Source organism: Cervus canadensis, chromosome 11, assembly GCF_019320065.1.
Source record: "Cervus canadensis isolate Bull #8, Minnesota chromosome 11, ASM1932006v1, whole genome shotgun sequence".
Classification (NCBI taxonomy): Eukaryota; Metazoa; Chordata; class Mammalia; order Artiodactyla; family Cervidae; genus Cervus; species Cervus canadensis.
In genome coordinates, this window is record NC_057396.1 from 8785684 (window position 1) to 8811419 (window position 25736).

At 34.9% G+C, this 25736-nt stretch overlaps 1 protein-coding gene across 1 annotated transcript in view; it reads right to left on the reverse strand.

The window, feature by feature from the left end:
- Positions 1–20723, reverse strand: part of CNTN5 (contactin 5) — a 1555907-nt gene extending 1535184 nt beyond the window's left edge. Inside the window, exon 1 of the mRNA XM_043481782.1 lies at positions 20380–20723. The gene's annotated coding sequence lies outside the window, so the exon portion shown is untranslated. The remainder of the gene's footprint in view (positions 1–20379) is intronic.
- Between the last annotated feature and the right edge of the window lie 5013 nt (positions 20724–25736).

Consider the following 25736-nt stretch of genomic DNA (forward strand, 5'->3'; position numbering starts at 1 on the left):
ATATGGTATTAATAATTGCTACATACTGAGATTCACTAAGGAAATAAGCTATGATTCAAAAAAGGCTGTAATAAACATATTGCATGTAAAAGCATTATTTAATATGAGAATATATTCATGTTTCATCCCATGATTATTCCTTGAGATAGGAATGAAAATACTGAAACTTCAAAATAGTGCTCAAGTTTACAAATTGCTAACTATATGCAAAGCACTAAGATATTAACTATGTGCCAAACACTTATATTAGATCACCATTAAAGAGCCTGTTTTCCCCAGGAAAAGTCTTAAGCTGAATATGAATAATTGCATACTACATATGGATTTATTACTTCAATTTAAAATTGAATCCTTATTTCCTTAAGGTATGGCCTTCTTTTTCTCCAGTGTTTATTCTATTTGAAATATTAATTCTGATATAAAGGAGCTCTGTTTCTGAGAAATACCAATTATTGAATTAATCTAAGTAAAGAATAGAACATCTTCCACCAAATTAGGATATGAAAGCACATATATTTCAAATAGCATAAATATTATAAATTTATTTTTTAGCTTTCTTTACTCTCTTAAATATGAAAAAAGGCATAAATTGTTTTAGTTCGTCTTTCACATGATATTCTCAAAAATACATATTCTTCTTATGTTCTCATTTTCTATTTTTTTTCCTACTAAAGTGTCAGTCAACACATCTCACTGGGGAGAGTTGACTGTTTTGTTTGACAGTAATTTTCCATACCTAAGAATTATGTTAGTAATCACATTCTGAAAGAATGTGTTTCTACTAGCTCTACTGCAATGGGCCCCAGATTTCCAATTTGCAAGTTTTAAATTAATAGCTGTTTACTGTGCTATACAATAAAAAGTAGTTATCATAGAAACTAATTCATTGCATAACACTTTCACCATCATCTAGATTCACAGTATTACCTAGTCTTTGGAAATAAAACAAAAAAGAACATGCGAGATTTTATTCTTTCCTTTGTAAAATGGGAAATGTGGAAAACAGGATCATTGTCATGTAGGATTGTGACAAAATGAAAATATAAATTATTTGATTTTCAGTCTTTATCATTCTCATTTAAAGAACTGACAGGGATATATAGACATGAATATGTGAAAATGTATATACTGGGACTTGAAGAAAACTGTTAGTAATTTGCCTCCATTCTCTCACTTCCCATTCTTTATTCATACGAAAAAAATATTAATGGTTTTCATGTAGGTTTTCATCCCGCAATAATGAATAGATTTTAGATATACTTCTGGAGTAATTGGCCCTTAAAGGAACCAGGGTGACCATGTACTGTCATCAGTATAAGGGATATGCTCATTTAAGTCATATTTCAAAAGACAGCCAGAGAATCTGTGAAAATCTGACATCTTGTGCATTTACTTTTCTGTTTTACTTCTCTATCTAGCTGAGGTGAATGTGCAAATAAAAGTTAAGTCAATTGCTAAGGTTAAGTCAACTACAAAAGCCACCTTCAATTTACTAAGTATTGTAATTAAGATCATTACAAAGGAGGAAAATGAGACTAAGAGAAGATAACTTGTTCAAGCACAAGCACCAAATTGTGAACTTGGGTGATTTGGCTCCAGCATGAGTACTCTTTGACTATACAGAGCAGCCACAATATATGCTATTACTATGTTTCTGAAATCTCTTCCAGAAAGGGAAGCGGTATCCCTTTTTTAAGACAGGAGCAGAGCAGCAGCAAAATTAAAATTGCTTGTGAATTAACACAAAATAAACAGTGTTTTCAAGGATATTATTATAGGTTTTTAGTCCAACTATACAATGAAAGGCAAACTAAGGAAAAAGGAAGGATGAACCACTTTTGGTGAATTTCACCAGAACAGAAACAACATTTGCCTAAGATGTAGACCTGCATGAGTGCTAAGTCACTTTAGTCATGTCCGACTCTTTGTGACCCTAGGGACCATAACCCTCCAGGCTCCTCTGTCCATGGGATTCTCCAGGCAAGGATACTGGAATAGGTTGCTATGCCCTCCTTCAGGGGATGCTCCTGACTTAGGATGTAACTAATGGCACAGTGGTAACACTTATTTCAGACAGGTAAATTCCTCTTGAATTGCTTTCCTCAATAATAAAATTTTTTTAGTGTACCAGCTATTAATAAGACTCTGGCTTTGCAAAACTAAGTCTGCAAGACAGTGTAGTCTCTAAAGAGTTGACAAAGTGAAAGCCTCATGTGATACACTAGAATGTAGAAGCCAATTAAACACAAATAGTATAAACAATAAGAACAACCAACTTGTATATGCCTCCTATACAGTAATTTTTTTCATAGCTAATAATATGAAAATATTTAAATGAAGATCCTAGATAAGTGAGATTTTCATTCTGTGATCCTTTAAGCAGAGTAATTCCTGAAAACAGAGAAAAACTGGAAATAATGAAGCATTTTGATATTAATTGTAAAATTGGTCAACATTCTTTTAAAAAGTAACTGATATCCTAACATCATATAAATAACAGGAGCACAATTCGTGACATCACCTCTGGACTGAGATAGCCTTGCTCTGCCCTAGGTTGTATAGCAGTACCTCGACCTTTTTAGAGCAGATATTAAAGTCACTCCATTGATTTAATGTGTTGGGTCACCTTCAATTTTATCTGTAAACTGACATCAGTAGTCTGATTTACTATCATTTTAAGACTTAGTTTGTGCACTGACTGTGAAACCTACTGGGCAAAACATAAGGAAAAGGGAAAGTTATTCCAAAAGAATTTAAATAGGGTGGCATTATGTTATTATAAGCTTTACAGTTGTATATGTCTGTCAAACAGCTTGCTTTTTTTTCAATTATCTTTTGTAAAAATGAAATATACCTGATTTTTTTTCATAAAAACGCATGGAAAATGAATTAACTTTCAAAACACATTTTTAGAATATGTTAGATACATTTAATATAACTGCACAAATTATGTGAAAATCTCATAAGCTATATTTTTAACAAGTATAAATACATTTCCACAACTATGTAAGATGAAAATGAAAGTGAAAGATGCTCAGTTGTGTCCGACTCTTTGCGACCCCGTGGACTATACAGTCCTTGGAATTCTCCAGTCAGAATACTGGAGTGGGTTGCCATTTCCTTCTCCAGGGGCTCTTCCCAACCCAGGGATAGAATCCAGGTCTCTGGCATTACAGGCGGATTCTTTACCTACTGAGCCAACCACGGAAGCCCAGATAGCTTTTGTTTACATCTCCTAAATTGCTTTTATTACTATCATTAATACTAATTCATCCAAAAGGGCATTAATTAAATTTTAAGCTTTGTTTTTTAATTTTACATTGAGCCCTAAAATTATGGCTAGGAGAAAAATGTTAGTGGTAAATACTTGAGATTTATGACAGTTTTTACTTCTCTTAACATAAAAGATGGTTGAAAGCATACACAATATCTCTATACATGAATCAGCAAAACCATTTATATAATGGATATTGTGAGATTTTGATTTCTGAATAAAAATTTCAGAGTAAACTTGATATACTGCTAATATATAAAAATGAGTTTGCTCCATCCACATGTCAACTTGCCTTCAACATAGTAAGCAGCACATAAACACAGGATGAATTGAAGTGTACTCAATTTTTACTTTTATTTTTGCACGAGCTCTTAATATTTCTTTTATTTTTCTTTGGTTTTTTCTTTGAATTTTTATAACTTCAGGTTTAAATTATATGGAAAGGAACATAGGTAACTGGTAAACATAAAGCCTAAGAATAAGGGCATCAAATATTACCAAACCTAAGTACTATGCTCATTAATCAGGTAGGTACAATATTTATTCACATTATATTTACATATAATGTGCTTAATGTATATAATTATTTTATGATAAACCTTTGCTACGGGAATTTCTTTTTTCCAAGACTAATAATTTAAGTAATGTCTTCAACCTTTGAGAGTTTTCATAGTATTTGGAATAAAAAACAATATATATAAATATAAAAACAAAATGGTTTTGGTTCTAATCATTAAATTTTCTATTTTTTTAAATTCACATATATCTGTGTCATAATTAACCATATCTTGCTTTTGTTTGCAGTAATTGGCACCTTATTAACCATAGTCCAAACTGTCCAAATCTTATCCCTCTGCTGTTAGTAAAGATCTGCTAGGGAATTGTTCTTATCAAACTGATTCTATGCCCAAATGAAAAATAAATTCCTAACCCCTCTTTCACCTTAAAAAATGCTAAGCCTAAAATTAAAAAACAAATTAAAATGAGTATATTTAACTTATTTGAGGAATTTTCTTTTTGAAACTGACATGCTACACCATTTTTTTTAAATTTTCTACACATTTTATTTTTTCCATTTATTTTTATTAGTTGGAGGCTAATTTACTTTACAATATTGTATAAAAAAATCTCTGAATTTCTTTCATAGACATTTAGGAATGCCAAGGAACATTCCTTTTTAATTTTTGATAGGCCTGATTCCCCCAGGCCATCTATTTCTCAGCACTAGGACCACAGAAGCTAATACAATTGTTTTCTTTTCTGCTTTTGGAGTCAGTGCTCAGCAAGCAGCAAGTACACACACTCATTCATCTTTTCCCTTGTTAAGCAACTGCCTACTATTCTGTAAAATCACAGAAATGAGAAGTTAATTTTAACTGTGCACACTGAAATGTTTGTGACTCCAGCTAGTGTCTTTGTATTTGACACTTGTAAACTCATTTTTACCCTGATCTCAGAAAGGAGTCTTGGTCTTCTATTTGGTTTTTACTTTTAGTGTTTTCTATTGAGGCAGAGAGAAAACAACAAACAGCAACTTGGCTTTTCTGTATTTGTCTAGTGATGGAAAAAATAACATAGATCCTTACACAGTATTTCCTGTTTATGACACACAGCTCTTGTTCAGAGGGAACTGGTTCAATGAATGGAATCATAAGATAAAGAAGAAAGAAGAGCAGGAGATAAAGGAGGTAACAGCACCCCAAGACTTAAATAGTGTCAATGATCTGGAAAACTCAGAAAGACTTTTAGGCTTGTTGGGATCAAAATCCTCTCTAGTAGTTCCCTGTTCTTTTTTCTCCTAAAACGCATTTACTATTTTTGTATTCCTGAAGTTTCTATGACCTTATGACATCAAGTTTATGGACTCAATTTTTAACTGTTATCAAAAAGATGGTGACCGCAGCCATGAAATTAAAGTTACTTACTCCTTGGAAGAAAAGTTATGACCAACCTAGACAGCATATTAAAAAGCAGAGACATTACTTTGCCAACAAAGGTCCATCTAGTCAAGGCTGTTTTGCTAGTAGTCGTGTATGGATGTGAGAGTTGGACTATAAAGAAAGCTGAGCGCCAAAGAATTGATGCTTTTGAACTGAGGTGCTGGAGAAGACTCTTGAGAGTCCCTTAGATTGCAAGGAGATCCAACCAGTCCATCCTAAAGCAAATCAGTCCTGGATATTCATTGGAAGGACTGATGTTGAAGCTGAAACTCCAATACTGTGGGCCACCTGATGTGAAGAGCTGACTCATTTGAAAAGACCCTGATGCTGGGAAAGATTGAGGGCAGAAGGAGAAGGGGACAACCGAGAATGAGATGGCTGGATGGCATCACTGACTCACTGGACAGGAGTGTGAGTAAACTCCAGGAGTTGGTGATGGACAGGGAGGCCTGGCGTGCTGCAATCCATGGGGTCGTAAAGAGTCGGACACGACTGGGCGACTGAACTGAACTGAAAATATATTCCATAATGGGGGAAACATTATTTTTTAGAATAAGATAATTATGTTTTATTTAAAATAGACTCCAATTTCTCTGGTGTCCAGTCGTTAAGAATCTGCCTACCAATGAAGGGAATCTGAGCTTGCTCCCTGGTCCAGGAATGTCACATATGCCACAGAGCAACTATGCCTGTGTGCCACAAGTACTGAGCCAGTGCTCTAGAGCCTGGGAGCTGCAACTACTGAGTCTATATGCCCCAAATTTTGAGCCTGCATGCCTAGAGTCCACGCTCAGCAACAAGAGAAGCCACCACAATGAGAAGTCCACACACCACAATGAAGAGTGGTCCCTGCTGCCACAACTAGAGAAAGTCTGTGCACAGCAAAAAAGACCCAGTGCAGCCAAAAAATAAATGAAAAAAAGAACAGGACCCAAGATATATCTATGACAAAAATTTAATTACATTGAATAGTGCAGAAAATGCTTTTTCAGCCAATTTTTTATTATTATTATAACTTTGGTATCTAATAGACATGCACCACATTAGTTAGCAGATTGCTAATTTGTTGAATTGGAAAAGAATTATATGGTAGGTAGAACTAAGAAGTTTATATGGGACATTTTACTCATTGCTACTTGAAATCTGATTCAATGGTGAAATTCAAACATGATATATCATTTTTCATTATAAACTTTACCTATGTAGTATCTTACAATAAAGTATAAAATAGTATATATCCTTCTTGATTTCAGTGCTAAAAAGTTTTAACTTTGTCGAACTGGTTTATAAATGATGTATAAATGAAAAATATGTGCCCATGTTTCAGAAGTGCTAAAGTAATATTCATCTACTGTCCATATTTTTATAACACACAGTGTTGCATGTTCTGTAATGAGCCATGCTGATACAACAAAATTCATAAACTCAGTGGATTTTGAAACTGAAATAAAAATTTTAAAAATGTTTATAAACCTTCAACACAAATTATTCAAGGATATACAAGCTTGGTTACAAGCTTGGTTTCTTCATTATAATTAGGAAAAGATAACTTGAACAAATAATGAGTTTTACTGACTTTATCAGGTCCAGTTTCAAACCCAAACTTACACAGAGGTATAGTAAAGAACACTTGCCGAGAGATCATTCTGCATTATACTATACTAAAGGTATTTGGCTTCTTATGCAGCACTTCTCAAAACTGGAATCTTCAAAGCATTGTTATTTAGAGTGAATTATGTTAGGACAAAGGGCTAATATAATCAAAACAAACATTTCACTTGTTGATGTTATACAAAGTAGATCATAAAAAAGTTTAATATATGTTCCCATCTTTAAAGCAGCTTATTATTTTCAGGTAGGAAAACTATTTTTTGCATGGAGATATCTGGAAGCATCATTTGGGACAGAAGTATAATGTCAGCAAAAGTATAGAGATGGGAAATGTAATGACAGGCTTGATGTAGGTTGTGGCTCAATCCACAATGTGTACATCGGTGTAGTTGCAGAGGAGCCTTGAAAGGGTTTCTAAAGGACAGTTATAGAACTCCTTGGCATGCTGCAGAATCTGAAATGTGTTCTTCAAACAGCCGGAGCCATTAGAATTTTCAAGGCAAGGAAATGGCATGACAAGACTTAAAAGATTTGAAAGATTATTGAAAGATTATTCCATCAGAAAGACTGATATCTGGGAGAATACAGAGAGATAAAGCAATCTGGAGATGTTATTCTAGTGAAAGATGCCCTAAACTAGTGCTGGGTAAATAAAATTTGGAAGACTGGTTTGAAAATAAGAGGGCATATTTGTCGAGAATTGTTCCTGTGCTTGAAGCCTTTCCCAGTCTACCCAAGTCAAACTGTCTCCTCCTCATTTTAACTCCACTGTATCCTTTGTACACAGCAGAAGAAAGGGAAAATAATGTTACTTACAAAGTATCTCAGACTTTTCACATTATGTGCATTTTATTTTTTCAAGAATTTGGCAATGCCTCAAATCATCTTTAATTGACTTCTTGCTGCTATGTGTTTCTTGGTTTCAGTTAATATGTAAAGGAAATAAGAAGAAGACCAATTTAATAGACTTAAACTGAGGAAGGGCAAAAACAGAAGCTTAAGAAATGTTTTATTAAATATATAAAATGTTCAAAGTGTCAGGCATAATTAAAGCAAAAACAAGACACTTATCATCTACCCCACCGGGTGCAGCATGAGAAGTTTGGTGTGCTGCGACTGTGGAGAGGCAGACGCTCTAATACTCTGCTGGTGGGAGCACTATTGGAAACATCCCTGTGGGAGGTGATTTGGCAGCAAAACCGGTATTCTAAATGCACGTTCTCACTGACCTAGCAACTCTACTTCTACATCTACCCACGCCCGTATAAAATTGTGTATTTAAGAATTTTTATTTCATATTCACTCATATTTGTTTGTAAAACAAGTTGACAAAGAATTTCAAGTCAATAATTATTTATATAAACTATGATATACTCTCATTATGGAGTAGTTTAAAGTGTTCAAAAATTGTATACCCTTTTGAATTGTAAGGCACACAACCAAAATTATTTTAAGGAAAAAAAAAAGACATACTGTACCAGCTTCATAAAGGATGTAGATACAAAGTCCTGTTGAGGATGGCTATTTTTGAGAGGAGCTAGAAGACATTTCAGGGCTTATATTATATTATTTTTACACTGTTCATTGTCAATGCTATGATGTTAGGAAAAAAAGATAACAACGGTGTTCATTCTCTGCATTCCGAGTTGTCAATGCTGCTTTACTCCACAGTGGCCAGGTTGATAACGCACCCAGTGGAGCAAATCATTTGTACTCAAACATAAAGTGTCTCAGGATCATATTTAAAGTAATTGTTGGACAGCACTACACTCTTTATCAATGAAGGGCTAGAGAAAAATATAAGCACTTTTGTTACTGGAAAGTAAATCCTCTACAAAACAATGGCTTTCTAAATTAATCCTTAATATGACGCTTCTATTATTTTTACCTAGGGAAAAATTAATAAGAAGATATATATTTTTTAATTTGTATTTTCATTTTTCCTCTTGAGAAAACCTGAATTACCTTTTTTTCTGTGTTTGAAATAAAAGGATAAAAGAACCTAATTATAGAGTAATTTCTTCAGATAAAAAAGAAATTGATCTCAGATAGACCATTTATCTAAACAGTGGCTAAAGGCAAATACTAACTAAATAAAGATTAACATTTGGAAAAAGTAGTTAACTTGAAAATAAATCAAGATAGTTGTCTTAACTTTTAAGCATCTATTAAAGTTGTAATATACAGGACGCATCTGATCATGCAGAATATCTAAACAGGGAAAATAAGAATCAGAGTGAGAACACTGAATAATTTCTTTATTTCTAAACTAGTATTTATCAGAACTAGACAATATATTTTAACAGATGGCATTTGTATATTCAATCTTGGAAGATCAACCATACATTTATATCTAAAGCCTATTATCTTATAAGACAACTACAAGCAAAAAAGATGAAAAGACACTTTCATTTCAGGTGAAATATCAGCTCCAGGCATTTTGAAAAGTATCTCATGATATGAATACTTACTTAATCACATCCTTATTGAACAGTGTAAAATTGCTTTCTATCAGCTCCCTCTCCTGTCTGCTTTGTAGCTTTCTCCATCTTTCATTTTCCCTCTCTCTCCACTATCTCCAGACACAGTATAGCTTGACCACACCTTTTTGAAAGACCTTTTCTTCCATTTTTCAAATAGTGTGTCAAATCTTCTGCAACAATAAAATGATCTGTATATACTGGAGGAAGTAGTTGGATTAGTTGTACAGATACAAAGCATATACATATTTAAAGCAGCATACTGATCATAAATATGCTGATAATAACTTCTTGTCATAGCAGCCAAGCCAAGAAAAGCAATATACCAAATATTACTTTATAAAAATATACCTGTAAAATGTTTACAAAAATAAAATCTTTTTATTTTTACTATTAAATGACAATTCACAATTTAAAGATACACATATATATTTGCTTTAATGAATTAGCAGTAAATTATCATTTAATGATTACAGCATAAACCACTCTCATAATTTTTTAAATTAACAAGAATGTAATAAAAATAGAAGAAGAAAATAACTGAAGGAACTTATTTTCAAATGAAAATACTTGATACCATTTTATGTCACATGAGATTCAAAAACAATATTTGAAACATCTCCCCCTGCTACCAAAATAGATTCTATGTTCTAAATAATTTTTAAAGGGACATTAAAGACTTATTTTTTTTATAATAACTACCTTTTTAAGCATATAAAAAGAAAATTAAGAACAAAATCATCTCTTTAAATATGTGCAAGTAAAATTAAGAAAATGAAAAGAAAGCACCTATGAGCAAATTTACAAGGCTGTGCCTACAAATTAAGTGATTTTCCTCATATCTGGAAAACTAGAATGACTGTACGCATGTGTATTTATACAAAATTCAAATGATTTTTCTGCCTTTAAATATTTCTTGACCCTAAACATAAAATGAGGTTTTTGTAAGCAACTAGACCTACAGATATGAAGAATATGATTATGCCTCCTGAATCTACAGTCTCATTGCCTTCCTTAAAAAGAAAAATAAGAAAAGTTAGTAGTAGTTAATATCATCCTTCAACAGGAAAAGAACTGAAAGCTCAAAAAGTTTATTGTTTTGTTCAGGGAAACCAATACAGGCTGTTGAGCCAGGACCAAGCATGGGTGTAACAAGTCCATATTCTTTCCATGGCCTCCCCAAATGCCAGGGACATGATCCTTTTTTTTTTTTATCCCTTTTTTTATTATCTCTATTTGGTGGACTCTATCCTAAACTCAGCTGTCCACAGCTACAGTTCTGTTTGAATTTTCCTCTTCACATCAAAACTTCACATCACACACAGCCTCTGAATTACAGCTGATCAAAACCTGAAGAGAAAAAGTCCTTTACTTTCATTGATTTTTAACTTTTTTGCTTGAGAGAGTGAATATTAATAAACTGAGGAAGTGACCTGTCCAACTCACAATAAGCTGAAAAACTGGAGCTGAACTTCATCTTAACTACCATCTAATCTTAAAATGAACTGTTAACATCTTGCTTTTGAACAAAATTCCAATTCTGCAATTGTCTCCTGGAATCCTTTACATTTCCTCATTTGACATATATTAACATTTTGCGTTACAAAGAGTTACCTTTACATTAAGTAATCTTTCACCTTCCTTTTAAACATCCACATCATTTCTGCCTCTCTTCTCACCAACGGAAAAAGACTTTGCCAATCCCTAACTGAAACTTCCTCCAAGTCCCAGTGTTTCTCCTTTTACATGGGAGGTCAGTTAAATCCATCCCCACAATGACCATTTCTGTTCCTCCACAGTACTTAGAAATGTGTGAGCAATAGCTCAATAATTATGTTTATTCATACATTTTCTTAAGTTTCTTATTGTGTTCTGACTGATTCTTTTCCATGTCTCCACTGTCAGGGATCAAAACTTTTACTTCCTTCAGATCTCCAAAAGTAGTGGTACTATAAACACTAATTTTTTTAAGCAATGTCTACTGAAGTAAAATATTCAAATGAAAAAGAAGATACACAGAATAATCTTTAAAGGATTTTGGTCTATACATCTCAGTATCACTGTCCATAGTTAAAACAGCATTGTGCCTCACACAAAGAATATTTTGGTAGACAGATAACTTACAGCTTATATGTTAGAAGGAACTGGAGTAAAATCAAAATTTCTTCCCAGGTTTATGCTTTTGATGTTTTTAACATGTCATTTTTTTGTCACTGAAAAGTCACTTTTTTCTTTTCTATTATCACAACTGCATGACATTTTACTATTCTAATGTTGCACATAAATAAAGGTTAAGTAACTTTTCTAAAATTACACAGCTAATAAATTGTAGAGCCAAGACTGAATCCTAAAATTCAAACACCAAATGCCCTAAAGCATACTGCCTCTTTATATTAGATATAGTACTATAATTATTAAATGGAGAAGGCAATGGCCACCCACTCCAGTACTCTTGCCTGGAAAATCCCAAGAATGGAGAAGCCTGGTAGGCTGCAGTCCATGAGGTAGTGAAGAGTCGGACACAACTAAGAGACTTCACTTTCACTTTTCACTTTCATACATTGCAGAAGGAAATAGCAACCCACTCCAGTGCTCTTGCCTGGAGAATCCCAGGGATGGCGGAGCTTGGTGGGCTGCCATCTATGGAGTCACACAGAGTCAGACACGACTGAAGTGACTTAGCAGCAGCAGCAGCATAATTATCAAAGTAACGTTTACCACCTGCTTCTGTTAGTACTATTACTACTACTATCTAGTAGGGACTGTGTAAGCAAAGCTTCACAGCCTCACAGTTAATCCACCCCTGCAAAATGAGTATTGCCGACACCAATTCCATACTTAATAACTGAAAGAAATCAAGCTTATTCATAACAACATAATAAGAACTGCATTTTTTCACAGCATCTAAGCCACATTTACCACAAACGCATCTATATCATTAGAGACTAGATAGTTCTAAGATACTAAAGTTAGCACTATAATGAGATGCAGAAAAATACAACATTCATTTAAAGCGGTTAGGTGAATCTTGGAACCAAAGGTACTTCAGAATAACTTAGGCACTAGGAAGTAAATGCAGCAATTAGAGAACCAATGTTAGCATGAAACAGTGTATGCCGGAAAGGCGAAGTAGGAGTAAACTAACAGCTGTCTCCAAAAGGAGAAATACTGAAAATGTGTACCTCAGCTGTATATAACTCTTACATGCACATCTCACACTGAACTGTATTCACCCTATGTGCTTATTTCCTCCACCAGCCCATGAGCTACTTATTTCCCTTTACATTCTTACTTGACAACAACTGCCCACTAGGGACTATTTGAGTTAGGGAAATAATGTAAAAATTAATTTGAATGTGAAAAGAACTACTTTTAGTTAATTTTACTCACTGAAGTATAAACCACCAAGACCACATTAAGGACTGAAAAACAAACATACGTAGTCATATGTTTTCAAACACACTTATAATAGTGAATTTTCATAAAATCAATTCTGGATCATTTAACTTAAATCTCAATATTTCATATTAAGGCTACTGTTCTCTGAAAATTTCACAGTTAAGTTGTAGGTGAGTAAATATCTAAACAAAGTAAAAGTTCAAGGAATATTAAGGATCATTTATACTTTGAAGTTTGAGAATATATTTTATATTTTCTACGAGAGTTATCTGCAATGTTTGGTTGTACGCATGCTGCTGCTGCTAAGTTGCTTCAGTCGTGTCTGACTCTGTGCGACCCCATAGACGGCAGCCCACCAGGCTCCACCGCCCCTGGGATTCTGCAGGCAAGAACACTGAAGTGGGTTGCCATTTCCTTCTCCGATGCACGAAAGTGAAAAGTGAAAGTGAAGTTGCTCAGTCCTATCCGACTCTTCAGGACCCCATGGAGTTCAGCCTACCAGGCTCCTCCGTCCATGGGATTCTCCAGGCAAGAGTACTGGAGTGGTGGGATGCCACTGCCTTCTCCAGGTTGTATGTATAGAGTAGAACAAATCTCAGATCAGCCATCAATCATTTCAAGCAATCTTTTACCATCTTTATACATGTATCTTATTGCCTTCAAATAATATTTAAAGAAAAAGAGTTGTAAAATATGAAGTCACTCCACATGGACACACAAAAATTTATTGTCTTAAGTAAACTAAGAAAAGTTTGAGAGAAAACATCTGTAAAACTATTATTATAACAGGAACCCAGCAATATATAACTGCCTTTCCACTCAGTTGCACTGTGCCAATTTTACAGTTTAGCATGTTCAGCTCTACAGAAGAAAAATTTTAGCATATTTTCTAAAATAATTTACATCATGTTTTTAAAATTAAGCACAGAGAAACTTTGGTTCAGAAACAACGATAACTAAATACTATTATTGGCTCAAAAATGCTCTATTTAATTCCTTTATTACTGTAACAGTAAAACTAGAATTTATATAAAAGTTGATATTTGAATTAAAAAATATTGCTTATTTCTAAAAAAACTTTTGTTTCACTTTCTGTTTTGCATTTTATTAAACGCTAAAATTGTTACTGTTCTAAGGGAGCCCATAATTTGAATTTTATCCAAACTTGTCAAGTCACAGGAATATTCTCTCCTCACATTTCTCACTGATTTTCTATTTAATTTAGTATATCTCTAAACATGAATTACTGAAGAAAACAATTGCCAATACAGGGGAAAAATATTAACAAAAGAAACGAAAAATACTTTCTAAATATACGGTAGAAAAAAACAACTACAATATTTTCCTCCTTTGGTTCCCAGGTCTCTTAACTGAAACTGTCAAAAATCTTCTCCCATTTGATTCAGCTGTTGAGTGCACACTAAGTTCACTGTGAAAAAGTTCACAGCTAGCAATTAAATTGTCTAGACGTTCAGCTTTTGGTTAAGAGAATATGGGCATAGCTATTTTCTCCGAGTTAATATAACTGGATTATTAATTTTCTAGTCTTAGAAATTGTAAAACATTAGTTTTACAGATGATCAACGGCAAAATAATATTACATACATCCTAGTTTTGAGTAGCAATCAAAATAAGATTTTCACAGCAAAAAACAAAAGGTATAAACCATAAAAAGCTCTAATTTAGACATTAAAGAAACCTCCCATTTTTCCATCAAATGTAATGCTAAACATATAAATCTTAACTACTCTTTATGTTAAATAAAATACTAGCTCTGTAAGGCTCCTCCCAACACTTTCATTGTTGTTGTTCAATTGCTAAGTCATGTCCAACTCTTTGCGACCCCATGGACTGCAGCACACCAGGATTCCCTGTCCTTCACCATCTCCCAGAGTTTGCTCAAGTTCATGTCCATTAAGTCGGTGATACTATTAAATCATCTCATCCTCTGCCGGCCCCTTGTCCTTTTGCTTTCAATCTTTCCCCGTATCAGGATCTTTTCCAATGAGTCAGCTCTTAACATCAGATGGACAAAGAATCAACACTACATGGTATTATTTTGTCATCTTTTTCTAAATGTTCTCATTATTCATCATCAATAACTCATGAGATATGTGCTTATATTTAATGAGATGCTTATTTTAGCCTTAAGAACTCTCCATCAGTATCTCCACACACTGCCATTTGAATAATGGCACTGAAACAAGAAGAGTGCAAAATTACAAAGTATCAATTTTATTACAAAAGAGATAACTTATAAATTTCTTATCAGTATATATACTCAAAACTGGCAAAATTAATCATCACTAACAAATAGTTTTATTAATTTTTGAACATAAAAGACTAGATTAACCTAGTTTATATCTTTTAAAAAGAATATAAAGAGATAAGTTTCAAAATAAAAAAATAAGACAAAGCCAAACTCTAACTAAGATTAAATATGACATTTTTCTAAGGTTTCAGAAATATTAAGGAGGGGCACTTAACATTATTTAGATGCCCAGGAAACAATTTTACATTTAATGATTATAAATGCCAATTAAATAAAAATTTATTTCTAGCAAACTATAATTATTTTTTATATTTCCACTGTAATCTGTATTTTCCAAGCAATATTTATCTTAATCACCAGGAATTTCTTATTATTCTGAAAGTATAAGAGTAACTTATCAAATATTGTATTATTTAAAAGTCAGTTCTTACATAAAGCTGAAACCAGAAAACCTAGTAAGTTTAAAATTAAACTCTTTGTTACCTTCAGTTTAGTTTCAGAAAATTATGTTCTTTAATACTTATAAATATGAAATTAAGTATCTGAGAAAATAAAGATGAAACCTCATACACTCAGAAGTAAATTTTTCACCAAATAAATGTACCATTTCTTTACTACTTACCAACTAAACACAAACTACTGCAACTAGTGAAATATCTGTGAAAACACATTAAAAATGTGTTTTTGACTCTAGACATTATAACTATAATTACTGTATTATGAAATCTCTCTCAATAAGAACCCCTAATTGTTTTAGCCTCATGATGAATATTTCTGACAATATTACGAGTATCAAGAGAAAGAGACTTTCAATCTACCTTTTATCACCTAAGTGATCAGCAAAATTTCTCTTTCTGAACTCCATATGCTATAGTTACTTTACTGGATCATAACAGAAAATGAGATGATCTCCTTCTTGAGCATTTAACAGCTATAAGGATGATAAAGAGCAAGCAGATTCTTATTCCCCATCATAAAATGTTTATTCATATAATTACACTTTTCCAGTCAACAGTCACAAACAAGAGTTTTCTATTACTCAGATGAGTGAAATACTTTCTTTTTTTTTCCTTGCCTGATACATAGTTTCTTAAATTTTGGATAACATTCAAATTAGTCATTTTAACCACAGGCAGGTTCATATTTTAGTAAAGACACAAACTGTAAAGGTATGCCTGTGGGAAAGCTTATACACATACATTAATACAATATGTTGATATCTTGTTTTCTTTCAAGATTTTAACTTTTTTGGTCTATACAAGTGAGTATAAGAAATATTTGGAACTATGAGTGAAATAAGAGAAAATGTGCAAGTCCTATTAAGATCTTTTAAGAGAAATCCACTTGTTCAAAATAAAAAGTGGCATCCACAGGGAAGCAAGTTAATCAGTGACCACTGAGAAGACCAGAATAAAAATCCATTTTGCACCTTTGTTGTCAAATCCATCCAATAAAACATTTTTGGAACTATTTACAAATGGCAGTGACCACAAGAAACTCCAGCTCAAGAAACACATGGTAAAATAACATGACTATACTTTCTAAAGTTGCTCACACCATACTGTCTGATATTAGATTAAGAAATGGTGGATTCATTGATTTTTTTTTTCTATCTCCCAAAAAGGACAGAATTTTGATTATTTTTCAGAATTACCTTACGGCCTATAGAGTTCCATTTCCCTGTACTAAAGAAAAGAGCCTCCATTTTTTGACCAGCTCCAGTATTCTTGCCTGGGAAATTCCATGCACAGAGGAATATGGCACACTACAGCTAATGGGGTCCCAAAGTGTGGGACATGACTGAGTGACTAACATTTTCAGTTTCAGTAAGCCTTATGAGCTGATGATTCCACTGAAACATTTAAAGTTTCAGAAGTCTATAAGTCAAAAATACAATATGCAATACTCTGTAATATGAAATTAAAAACTGTTTAACTTAAGGGGTTGATAAGGATGAAAATGTTCAACATTTACCATATACACAGATTTATAAAAAGTAAAAATCAAATGAAGTTAAATACATAGTCTTATATCAAGTTCATAGGATATTTATATCAAGTTCAGAGGATATAATTTTAATTTAATGACCACTTATTAATAAATAAAAGAACTTAATATCTTTCTAGTAAGCAAATAAATAATAAAGCCATTTAAAAATTCCTCATATGCACATCAGTGCAATACTACCAAATTTGTTATATTCATTTTTATGAAAATAATTAACTTAAAAAAACTGTAAAAATATCTAAGAGGAATATTAACTGATAGCATTCCATTTATCAGAACCTTTCTAACAGTATACTTTGAATATTAAAAAATATAAAACAGGAGCAATTACTTGAAAGGGTCTGAATAGAGATATGGGACATTGTTCATAATAGTTATTAACCCTAAATCTTAAGTGTTACAGACTTTTTGTATACTTCATTACTTTTTAAAATGCACCAGTCTCTGATGTAGAGTTATTGATCACAAATGCTCAGAAAACAGACCTCGCAAAGATCCCACCACTTTGAGCTTCCGACCAGCCTCTTTCCTGCTATAAAGTGCTAAAAAGTTCATGTAACATATAAGCACAACCTTGTAATACTAATTTAAAATATCTTGTCAGAAATAAACCTCTCCCACTTTATGTTTGTATCTTTAGTAATAAGAAATAGATGAATAAATCTGAGGTCTTGAAGTTGGAATTTTGAGATATCAAATAATATAAATATACAGGTCTATTTAAATTAAGACTAATGAATTTCCAACCTCTTAGTAAAAAAATTGTTTTAACCATATTTAAAAAGAGAGGCAATTCAAGAACTACAGGTAAGCAAAATAGGTGTGGAAGGATGGAATCGGCATCTCACTATATTTTAAGTTATCTTGGTCTCATAAAATTCCTAAGTTAGTTTTTAATGGTTACAGAACAGTAAGCTCCTCTATAAAACTTGGTCTTAACCAAAGGAATTTAAATATAGTTAAATCAACTTTAACCTAGAAGAGTCATCCAGATAAGTTTTCATCCTTTTTTTTTTTTTTTTTTAAATTCCATAAAAGTATACCTTTTTGTTGTAGCTAAAAGACACACTCCCAGGACGCCTTGGCTAGCACCACATGCTCGCTCTTTCTCCATCTGGAGAGCCCTCTACCCTTTACTGACACCCTCTGGTCCTGATCACTAAGTCAGTTTTGATATTAAACCACACTCCAACCTCTTCCCTGGAGGTGGTGAAGATTTCCGAAACCGTTAAATAAAAAAGATATATAAAGCATTATATATTAACCAGACTTGGTCCATTTTTAATAGTGTCACTTAACTGGACATGTAAGATTAAACATTCACAAGAAACTATTTTTAATTATTTTTCAAATAAACATAGCCCGTATCTACATTCAAGGTGTGATTTTAGCTTATCTTCCTAACTAAATAAAGATTTCAGACCACCTACTATTTGAAGCATTACTCACTTGGGGAAACACTAAGGTATTTTAGAAATTCATTTAAAAATCACACAACTGTAGCTTCTCAGATGATCTATTTTCAAATGCATCCTCCTGTGCTTGTGCCTCACAATTTACAAGCAAAATCTGGCATTCAGTTAATCTATTGGGGTAATGTTCTTTTTTCTAAGCTTTGAGAACTCAAACTATCTATGCAGCTGTGTATGGAATCAAAGAGAACTTAAAATGAATTGCTTTTCCTCCTCATTTTTTAGTTTTCAGATGTTTTAAATAAGAACAATTTAAAAACGCCACCAATCCTTGCACAAAACATTGGCACTTATATTGTAACAAACATTTTATTGATTTTCTATTTTCAAATACACTTTAATACCAACTCACCACACTCCAGCTACTTTTCAAATTCTATTTTATTTTTTATATCTCATTTCCTTTTTGTAACTTTGAATTTTGGGCTTTGTTTTCGTCACTAATTTAGATGCTCTTAATAACATCTTTTACTTTTTATTCATTTGTTTCATGTGATGTATTGTTAGATAGTCATAGTGTTTTTTCCACTTGAATCAAAGGAACATATACCTGTCAATTATGAGATTCAATATACTACTCCACATAAAACTTATAATAATCTGAATATGAAGTAGGAAAATAAGCAAAGAAACATTTGTGAGTGGCTTAAAATTCATTACAGGCACTTTGAAAAAAATAATGACCTAATCATTACTAATTCTTTTATGTTTAGGGTCACAATATTAATCATGATGAACTCTTTAAGCTTGCTGTGATAGTTGTAAGTTATTTCTGCAGTCTTGATATAGTTCAACAGTAAACAAAAATACCTCTATTGATTTGAAAACTTGACCCACTATTTGTGTGTAGTTTTTAATGCTAGTATTCTAATGAACATCTATTTCTTTCATCCTATTTCCAGTTAAAATAGAGAATCAAAATAGAAGTATGCCATCTTTAAATGATTTTGTCTTTTAAATTAACAGAAAAAGCAGACGAACTGAACACAGGTTAAGGCAATTCACAAACAGTTAAAAGGTTTTCTTTTTCTTCCAAACCTGTGCTTTTAATTACCATATTGATCATAGTTTTCATGACAGAGATTATGAAATTTAAAAATAAAATAATTCTAAAACATTTAGTGAATGCTTGTATTTTCAAAATAAGGTTAATTAAAACAACTGAAAATTTTTGAGGTTGTCAGTGTTATTCTTAACTTACTGTATACTATGTTCATATATATGCAAATTAATGTTCTCTCCAATTTTTCAACAAAAAACTCAGTAAGGAGTTTTGAGTATATGTCTGAGCATATTTTTATATTCATTTAAAAAAATCTGTCACCTTCCTACACAACACTGAGAAAACACCTTAGCATAATTCAAGATACTTGTTTGTTCAGTCTCTCGAACTTTGTAGAACTCCACTTATAGAGCATCTCTACTGAATTTTAACAAGTTATCGCACTGCCAGATGTCCAGTGATCTAGGCTCTATTCTCACAAACACACTGCTCAGTCAGAAGACATACATTCAGTACCTGAGAAGGACAGCCTATTTTCTGAACATATAGTTTCTCTTGCAGACAATTTCCTACCCTCTCCTGACATCTGTCACCTTCCAGTTCAGTTGTAGGAACTGTTTACTCTCATTCTGAATGACATTACTAGGTACACAAATAGATTATGCTTAGCGTTGCCTCAACTTTTCTGACCTAAAATCCCAGCAGAGAAAAAGAGCACGTTTGATTTCAAAGAAGAAGGTTGGGGGGGAGGGTGTGGAGGGAGGGGGGAAGAGCAGCTTTATGTGACAGTTTTAAATTCTGGCAACAGGGCAAGAAAGGATGGCTTTGCAGAAGCGAGCGTGTCACAAACTGTCAGCGCCTGGGAAGCCAAGTGCACAATCGCAGACAGCAGTCACCGGCGAAGGAATGTCAGCCACTTACCAAGGAGACGCCAGGCTCCCCCGTCCTTCCTCCACGACTCTCAATTCCCGTCTGCCATCCTCCTGCCCGTGGACACAGCTCAGACAAGAGCCGAGACTCAGGTCCACCCCAGCCTGTGACAGGAGACCAACTGCGGAGTTTCGAGTCCTTCACAGAGAATCCTCCAGCTCGCCCGGCCGCTCCCTGAGGAGGGGACGCAGGTAACGCATCCTTCCCGCGCGGCGCTCCCACGGCACTTCGGCGGCCGCCTCCTGGCCGACACGCTCCCCCGCTCGGTAGTTGGTTAAATCGGGGGGCCGGAGCGGCGCCTCCCCCGGCGGGCGCGTCCGGGGCCCGGGCGTCGCGGCCAATGCGTCCGCGCGGCTCGCGCGCCGCGCCTCTGACTGGCTGTGCGCCCCGCGCGGCCCGCGCCCGCCCCGCCCCCCGCGCCGACGCCGCCGCCCGCGTCTCCCGCCGCAGGCTTCAGTCGGCGCGTCCCCGGGCGAGCAGGTCCCCTCGCCCCTGGAAGGGATGTGTCTGGGTCTCAGCGTCTCACTCGCCCGCCGCTATTTCCCCCGCGGCCCAACTCCAGACCCCGCCCCGCAACCTGCGTGAATTTCAGTCAGAGATTCCAGCGCGGCCGCGGCGGACCGCGCGGGGCCCCTCCGCTGAGTTCCTGCGCCGGCCGCCGGCCGCCTCCCTCCTCCCCGGCTCCTCAGAGCCCCGGCGCCTTTCCCTCACGAGGCGGCACCGGCTGCTGCCTTCCCTGAGGCGGGCTCCTGAGTGGACTTTCCCACTTCGGAGAATCCCCTCAGGTCCTGCCTGAGAAGCGCTTCTCTTTGTTTCTACACTTGCGAGTTTTATCTCAGGGCTCTTAGACGCTCTTGTGCTGGTGTCTCCCTGATTCCCCGCCCGCCCCGGCTCACTTCGAAATGAACTGAGGACCGAGTGGGCTTAGCCTCAGACAGCAGCCCCCTTTCCTTTCTGAATTTTTCCTTTCCCGATGGATGTAATTGGAAACACAACACAGGTAGTAAATCCACAGTGTGGCAGCGTTAGTGCCATTGTTCAGCCAGTCCCCCTCCTACTTTTCCCGAGTCCTTCTCGAATTCTCTCCCTTCGTTGGATGTAACTGTTGGTTAAATTATGCTACATGTCTTTAGCAACCTATTTCCATAGATGGCGGGGTTAGCACCTGTATGTAATGAGACGGCAGTCCCCACCCACTGTTCGCTGTTTCTCCCTGTCAGTCTCCGGAACTGGGAGCGAGTCTCAGGTCGCCCCCGCTGCCGGCCGGCGTCCGCCTCTCCTGCGATCTGAGTCCGGCCTCACCCTCACCGAGGCTATTTCTCCTGCTCACTTAATCCCCTGATGGGGTCTGACGGCTCTAATTGGCGAGGCGAGTTCAGTGTCGTGCTGCCTGTAGCTGGAAGCCTTCCTGCCACTAGCTCTGTGTTCTCTATTTTTCAGCTTTTCTGGTAATTAAAATTAGTCTTTTTCCTGTTTCTTGGCTTCTTCTCATTCATCCACACATGTGGTACAAACAGCCAGTCTCTGCTTTTTATGGCTACCCTCAGGATCTGGGCTGATTTCTTGTTCCATGGCGAAGAGAAATGTGTGTCTTCACATTTAATGCTTCTCTACCCTTCCGTACTTTTTTATTTTCTTTTCCCCACTTTCCAGTAATTAGGTTATTTTCTTTATGTGTTAAATGAGGGATTGTTGCTGAGATTCGACTTCTCTGGGCTTTTTCTCTGCTTCGCTGGCTCCACTCTGGAGTCAGGCTGTTGGTTCACGGAGAGAATCACCAGGACTTTTATAACCTGTTTAAATATATTACGAAATAGATTCAAAGTCTAAAAGCTTAAAGCATTTTCTTTTATTGTGCAGTGGGGTTTTTGTCTTTAAGTGTTTATTATAATTGAGCACATCCAGCCTTAATGGGGGTACAGAGGTTGAGCTTGTTTATAGCTTGCTTCACTTCCTAGAACACCTTTATATTACATGTGATTTGATAATTTGGCATTTGAGTCATTCTCTCATGTATTTCATGTATTTTCTTTCAACTAGTGTTGCTTCAGAAAGGATTTAAATTGGCTTACAGGAATTTTTTCAACTAAAAAATTAATCAAAAATGTAGGTCAGTCTCATCAAGACATAGGGTAAAGTGGTAATAGTAGGAGAGATACGAAGCCAGGAATGAGGTTTCAAGAGAAAAATCCATTTACATTTTGTTAGAAATGGCCCTCTCAGTGTACCATGAAGATAGTAGCCAATGTAAACAAGGAAACACTATCAGTCACATGATTCATGGCACCCCCTACAATTAACATGGATAAGGAAATTTATGTTTCCAATAATGTGGGTGGATTAAATCTTTTTTCCTTTTTTAATAAAGGCTTATATATAAAGACTTATATTTTGACTTTTATAAAGAAAGTGATATTGTAAGAATGGGCCAGAAACATTTGTAACAAGATGACATAATGGGACTTTAAAGGGTATCTGATAATTTAGAGAGGAAGAAAGGAAAGGATGAACCTGGTTAGTTTCTGTTATTTCAAATTTAGACTGTTAGCTTCAAGTCTTAATTTAAGGGTCAGTGGGTTATGTGGACACATTTCAGCAAGATTTCAGGATGTGTGACTTTATATCGTTCCATTTTATTGTATTCTATATTAATACTATATATTATATTCCACTCTTGTGTTATATGTGGCATACGAGCCTTTTTTTACTTCAACATCTTCCTGAAATTTTGAGAATTTTGCTATGATGGACTATATCTTTGTGCTGTATATTTGAAAAGTATGAAAAGTAAGTATTTATTTAGATCATGTTCACCTTGGTATCCTATTACATCCACAGGGTTCAGGAATATGCAGTTAAACGTTTGAAATTAGAAAAAACAACTGCATAAAGTAGGAAACCAAAAAAAAATTTTTTCCTTGTAATAGGTCTGCCAAGAGGAAACTAACTCCTCTGTTTTCCAAATTTTCTCACATGCATCAAAACTAAGATTTTCTATTATTCTTATGTGAAAATGGGATTTTAAAATATTGTCCTCACTTACAATTGTAATTAAAAAACATTAGTATTATTCGTTACCTCTTATAAAATCCTAATGCTGTTTCCTTTGAAAAGTCATTATTAAAACATCTTATGATTCTAGTTCAGAATGAAAGTGACTTTTTTTTTAATAACCAGTTCATAGTCTACTGTAGTAGCAGTTGAACATTAAATCAATTAAAATATCATTTGTAAGTGAGTTAAGTGGTTTAGTGAGTCATTTTCTCCATACTCTGGTTAGGGTACCTGGACCTAGCTGTCATGTTGCTTATCTGAGCTTGTTGTCTAACCATCTTAGTGTAAATGTGTTAATCTCTTTATCTCCTGGTCCCCGGTGGGCAAGTGAGCAGATGCAGAACATCTGGAGCAGTTGAGTTGCCTCTGAGCTTTTGTCTTATTTTTGTTACAAATTTTTTCTTTAAATTGTGCCCTCTTTTTTTTCCTCTCCTTTCATATGACTCAAATAAGCTTCTAGATTATTGTTAGTAGACCATAACTACAGTTATATCCCAACAAACTGTACCACAAAACATAGGGAAACCCAGAGCAATACTCAATTCAAGTTTAGTCCTTTTTCTTGGATCGCCTTCTTTGCTTAATAAAGCCACTTTCAATATTTGCATATCATATTCTGTTTTGATGTTTTAGTCCTCTATACTATATGTTTAAAAGAATAACAAATGTGAAAATACTTACAAACAAAATTAAAGATGTTAAAGTCTTGCATTGCCCATATACACTAGTGTTCCCTATAAGTGTAAAACATGAAGATCCAAAAGTAAGCTTTCACTTGAACTGGACAACTTATGATGATTTTGATTTTATTTTAGGTTTCGTAGAACATCAGTTTTACTACTTACATCGCAGCTGTTTTGTGAAAGCAGAAATAAACATATCCTAATCAGACTTGGAAAATATACTGACTTAATTAATTTAACAGCTGTTTCAGTTTCCAACACTAAAGAACATAGCCTACTTTGTAGATGTCTTGATAACATCTGCAACCGCATCCATTAAGTGGTGTGAGAGAGAGAGGTCTTATTTGGCTGTCTTGGTGCTCGTAGTGCTAGCCTGTGCTCACAGAAGCTGTGGACATAACTGACCTCTAAGAGGTCCTCGTGCTCACCCTCTGCAACATCTTTGTCTAACAAAATATGTTCTTCCTTACAACAGAACAAAAAACATTGGAAGTTAAACTAATAATTTAGAAAACAGGAGTAAAACTTTAAATCTTAAAAATTTTCAAATAACGTTTACTTATTAGTTTCCATACAGTAGCTTTCTTTAGATAAGCACTTCCATTTTTTCTTAGATAAGTCTTCAGTACAAGAATGCCTATCTGTTTTAATACACTTACAGATATCTAACTTCCATTCCATGTAGCACCGCATTACCAAGATCTTCTTATATGAAGTTTCTATGAAGAAACAAGAACTAGGATATATTTGTTTATAAGCTCTTGTCTCTGTTTACACACCGGTCTTCTCAATCTGAGGTAAAAATTTCGAATGGCTTCTTATATTCTAAATTATTTTAAAAGATTTTCTTATGTGTATTGCACCTTGATTATTTCCCATCTCTTTCCTATGTCCCATCACTTTCCTATCTCTCGGGTGCATCAACTTGACGTTTGTTGACATTTTGCACCAAGTGACAATAATCTTCCTTAAATACTTCCTTAAATCTCCCTTCTTTCTTCAACTCTCCTTTGTCTGCTTTATACCTGGACTCACAGCTTTCTTTTTTCAAATTTGTACTTTTATAATCCAGTTTAAGCATTGTATATAGGTCTTTTTTGGAGAAGAAAATGACAGCACCCTCCAGTATTCTTGCCTGGAGAATCCCATGGACAGAGGAGCCTGGCAAGCTACAGTCCATGCTGTCGAAGGAATTGGGCACGACTTAACTACCGCTACCATAGGTCTTTCTGTATAGAGCTAGACTGTACGCTTCCTGTGGGCCAGGAACTAAATTTCCCAAACTCTGATGAAATGTGTCTTTAAACATTTTTATTGGTTTGGTAGTGTCCATATGGGAAGCCTCGTTAGTTTGTCAGAGATTCACTCCAACAGCCTTCATTATGAAGCAGAAGCAGAACATTTTCACCACCTAGATTTCTGTTCACCAGTAAGCCTGTAGATAGCAATTGTTACCACTAGATGGCAATCGTGTTCTAATTAGAAATGTCAGTTTCTGTCCTAGGGATTTTCTGAATTTTTAGGGAACTCAGAGGAACCCCCAAACTAGTAATTGAGACAATAAGAAGAGTTATATATATATACTTTAACATACAAAATCTAGTAAACACA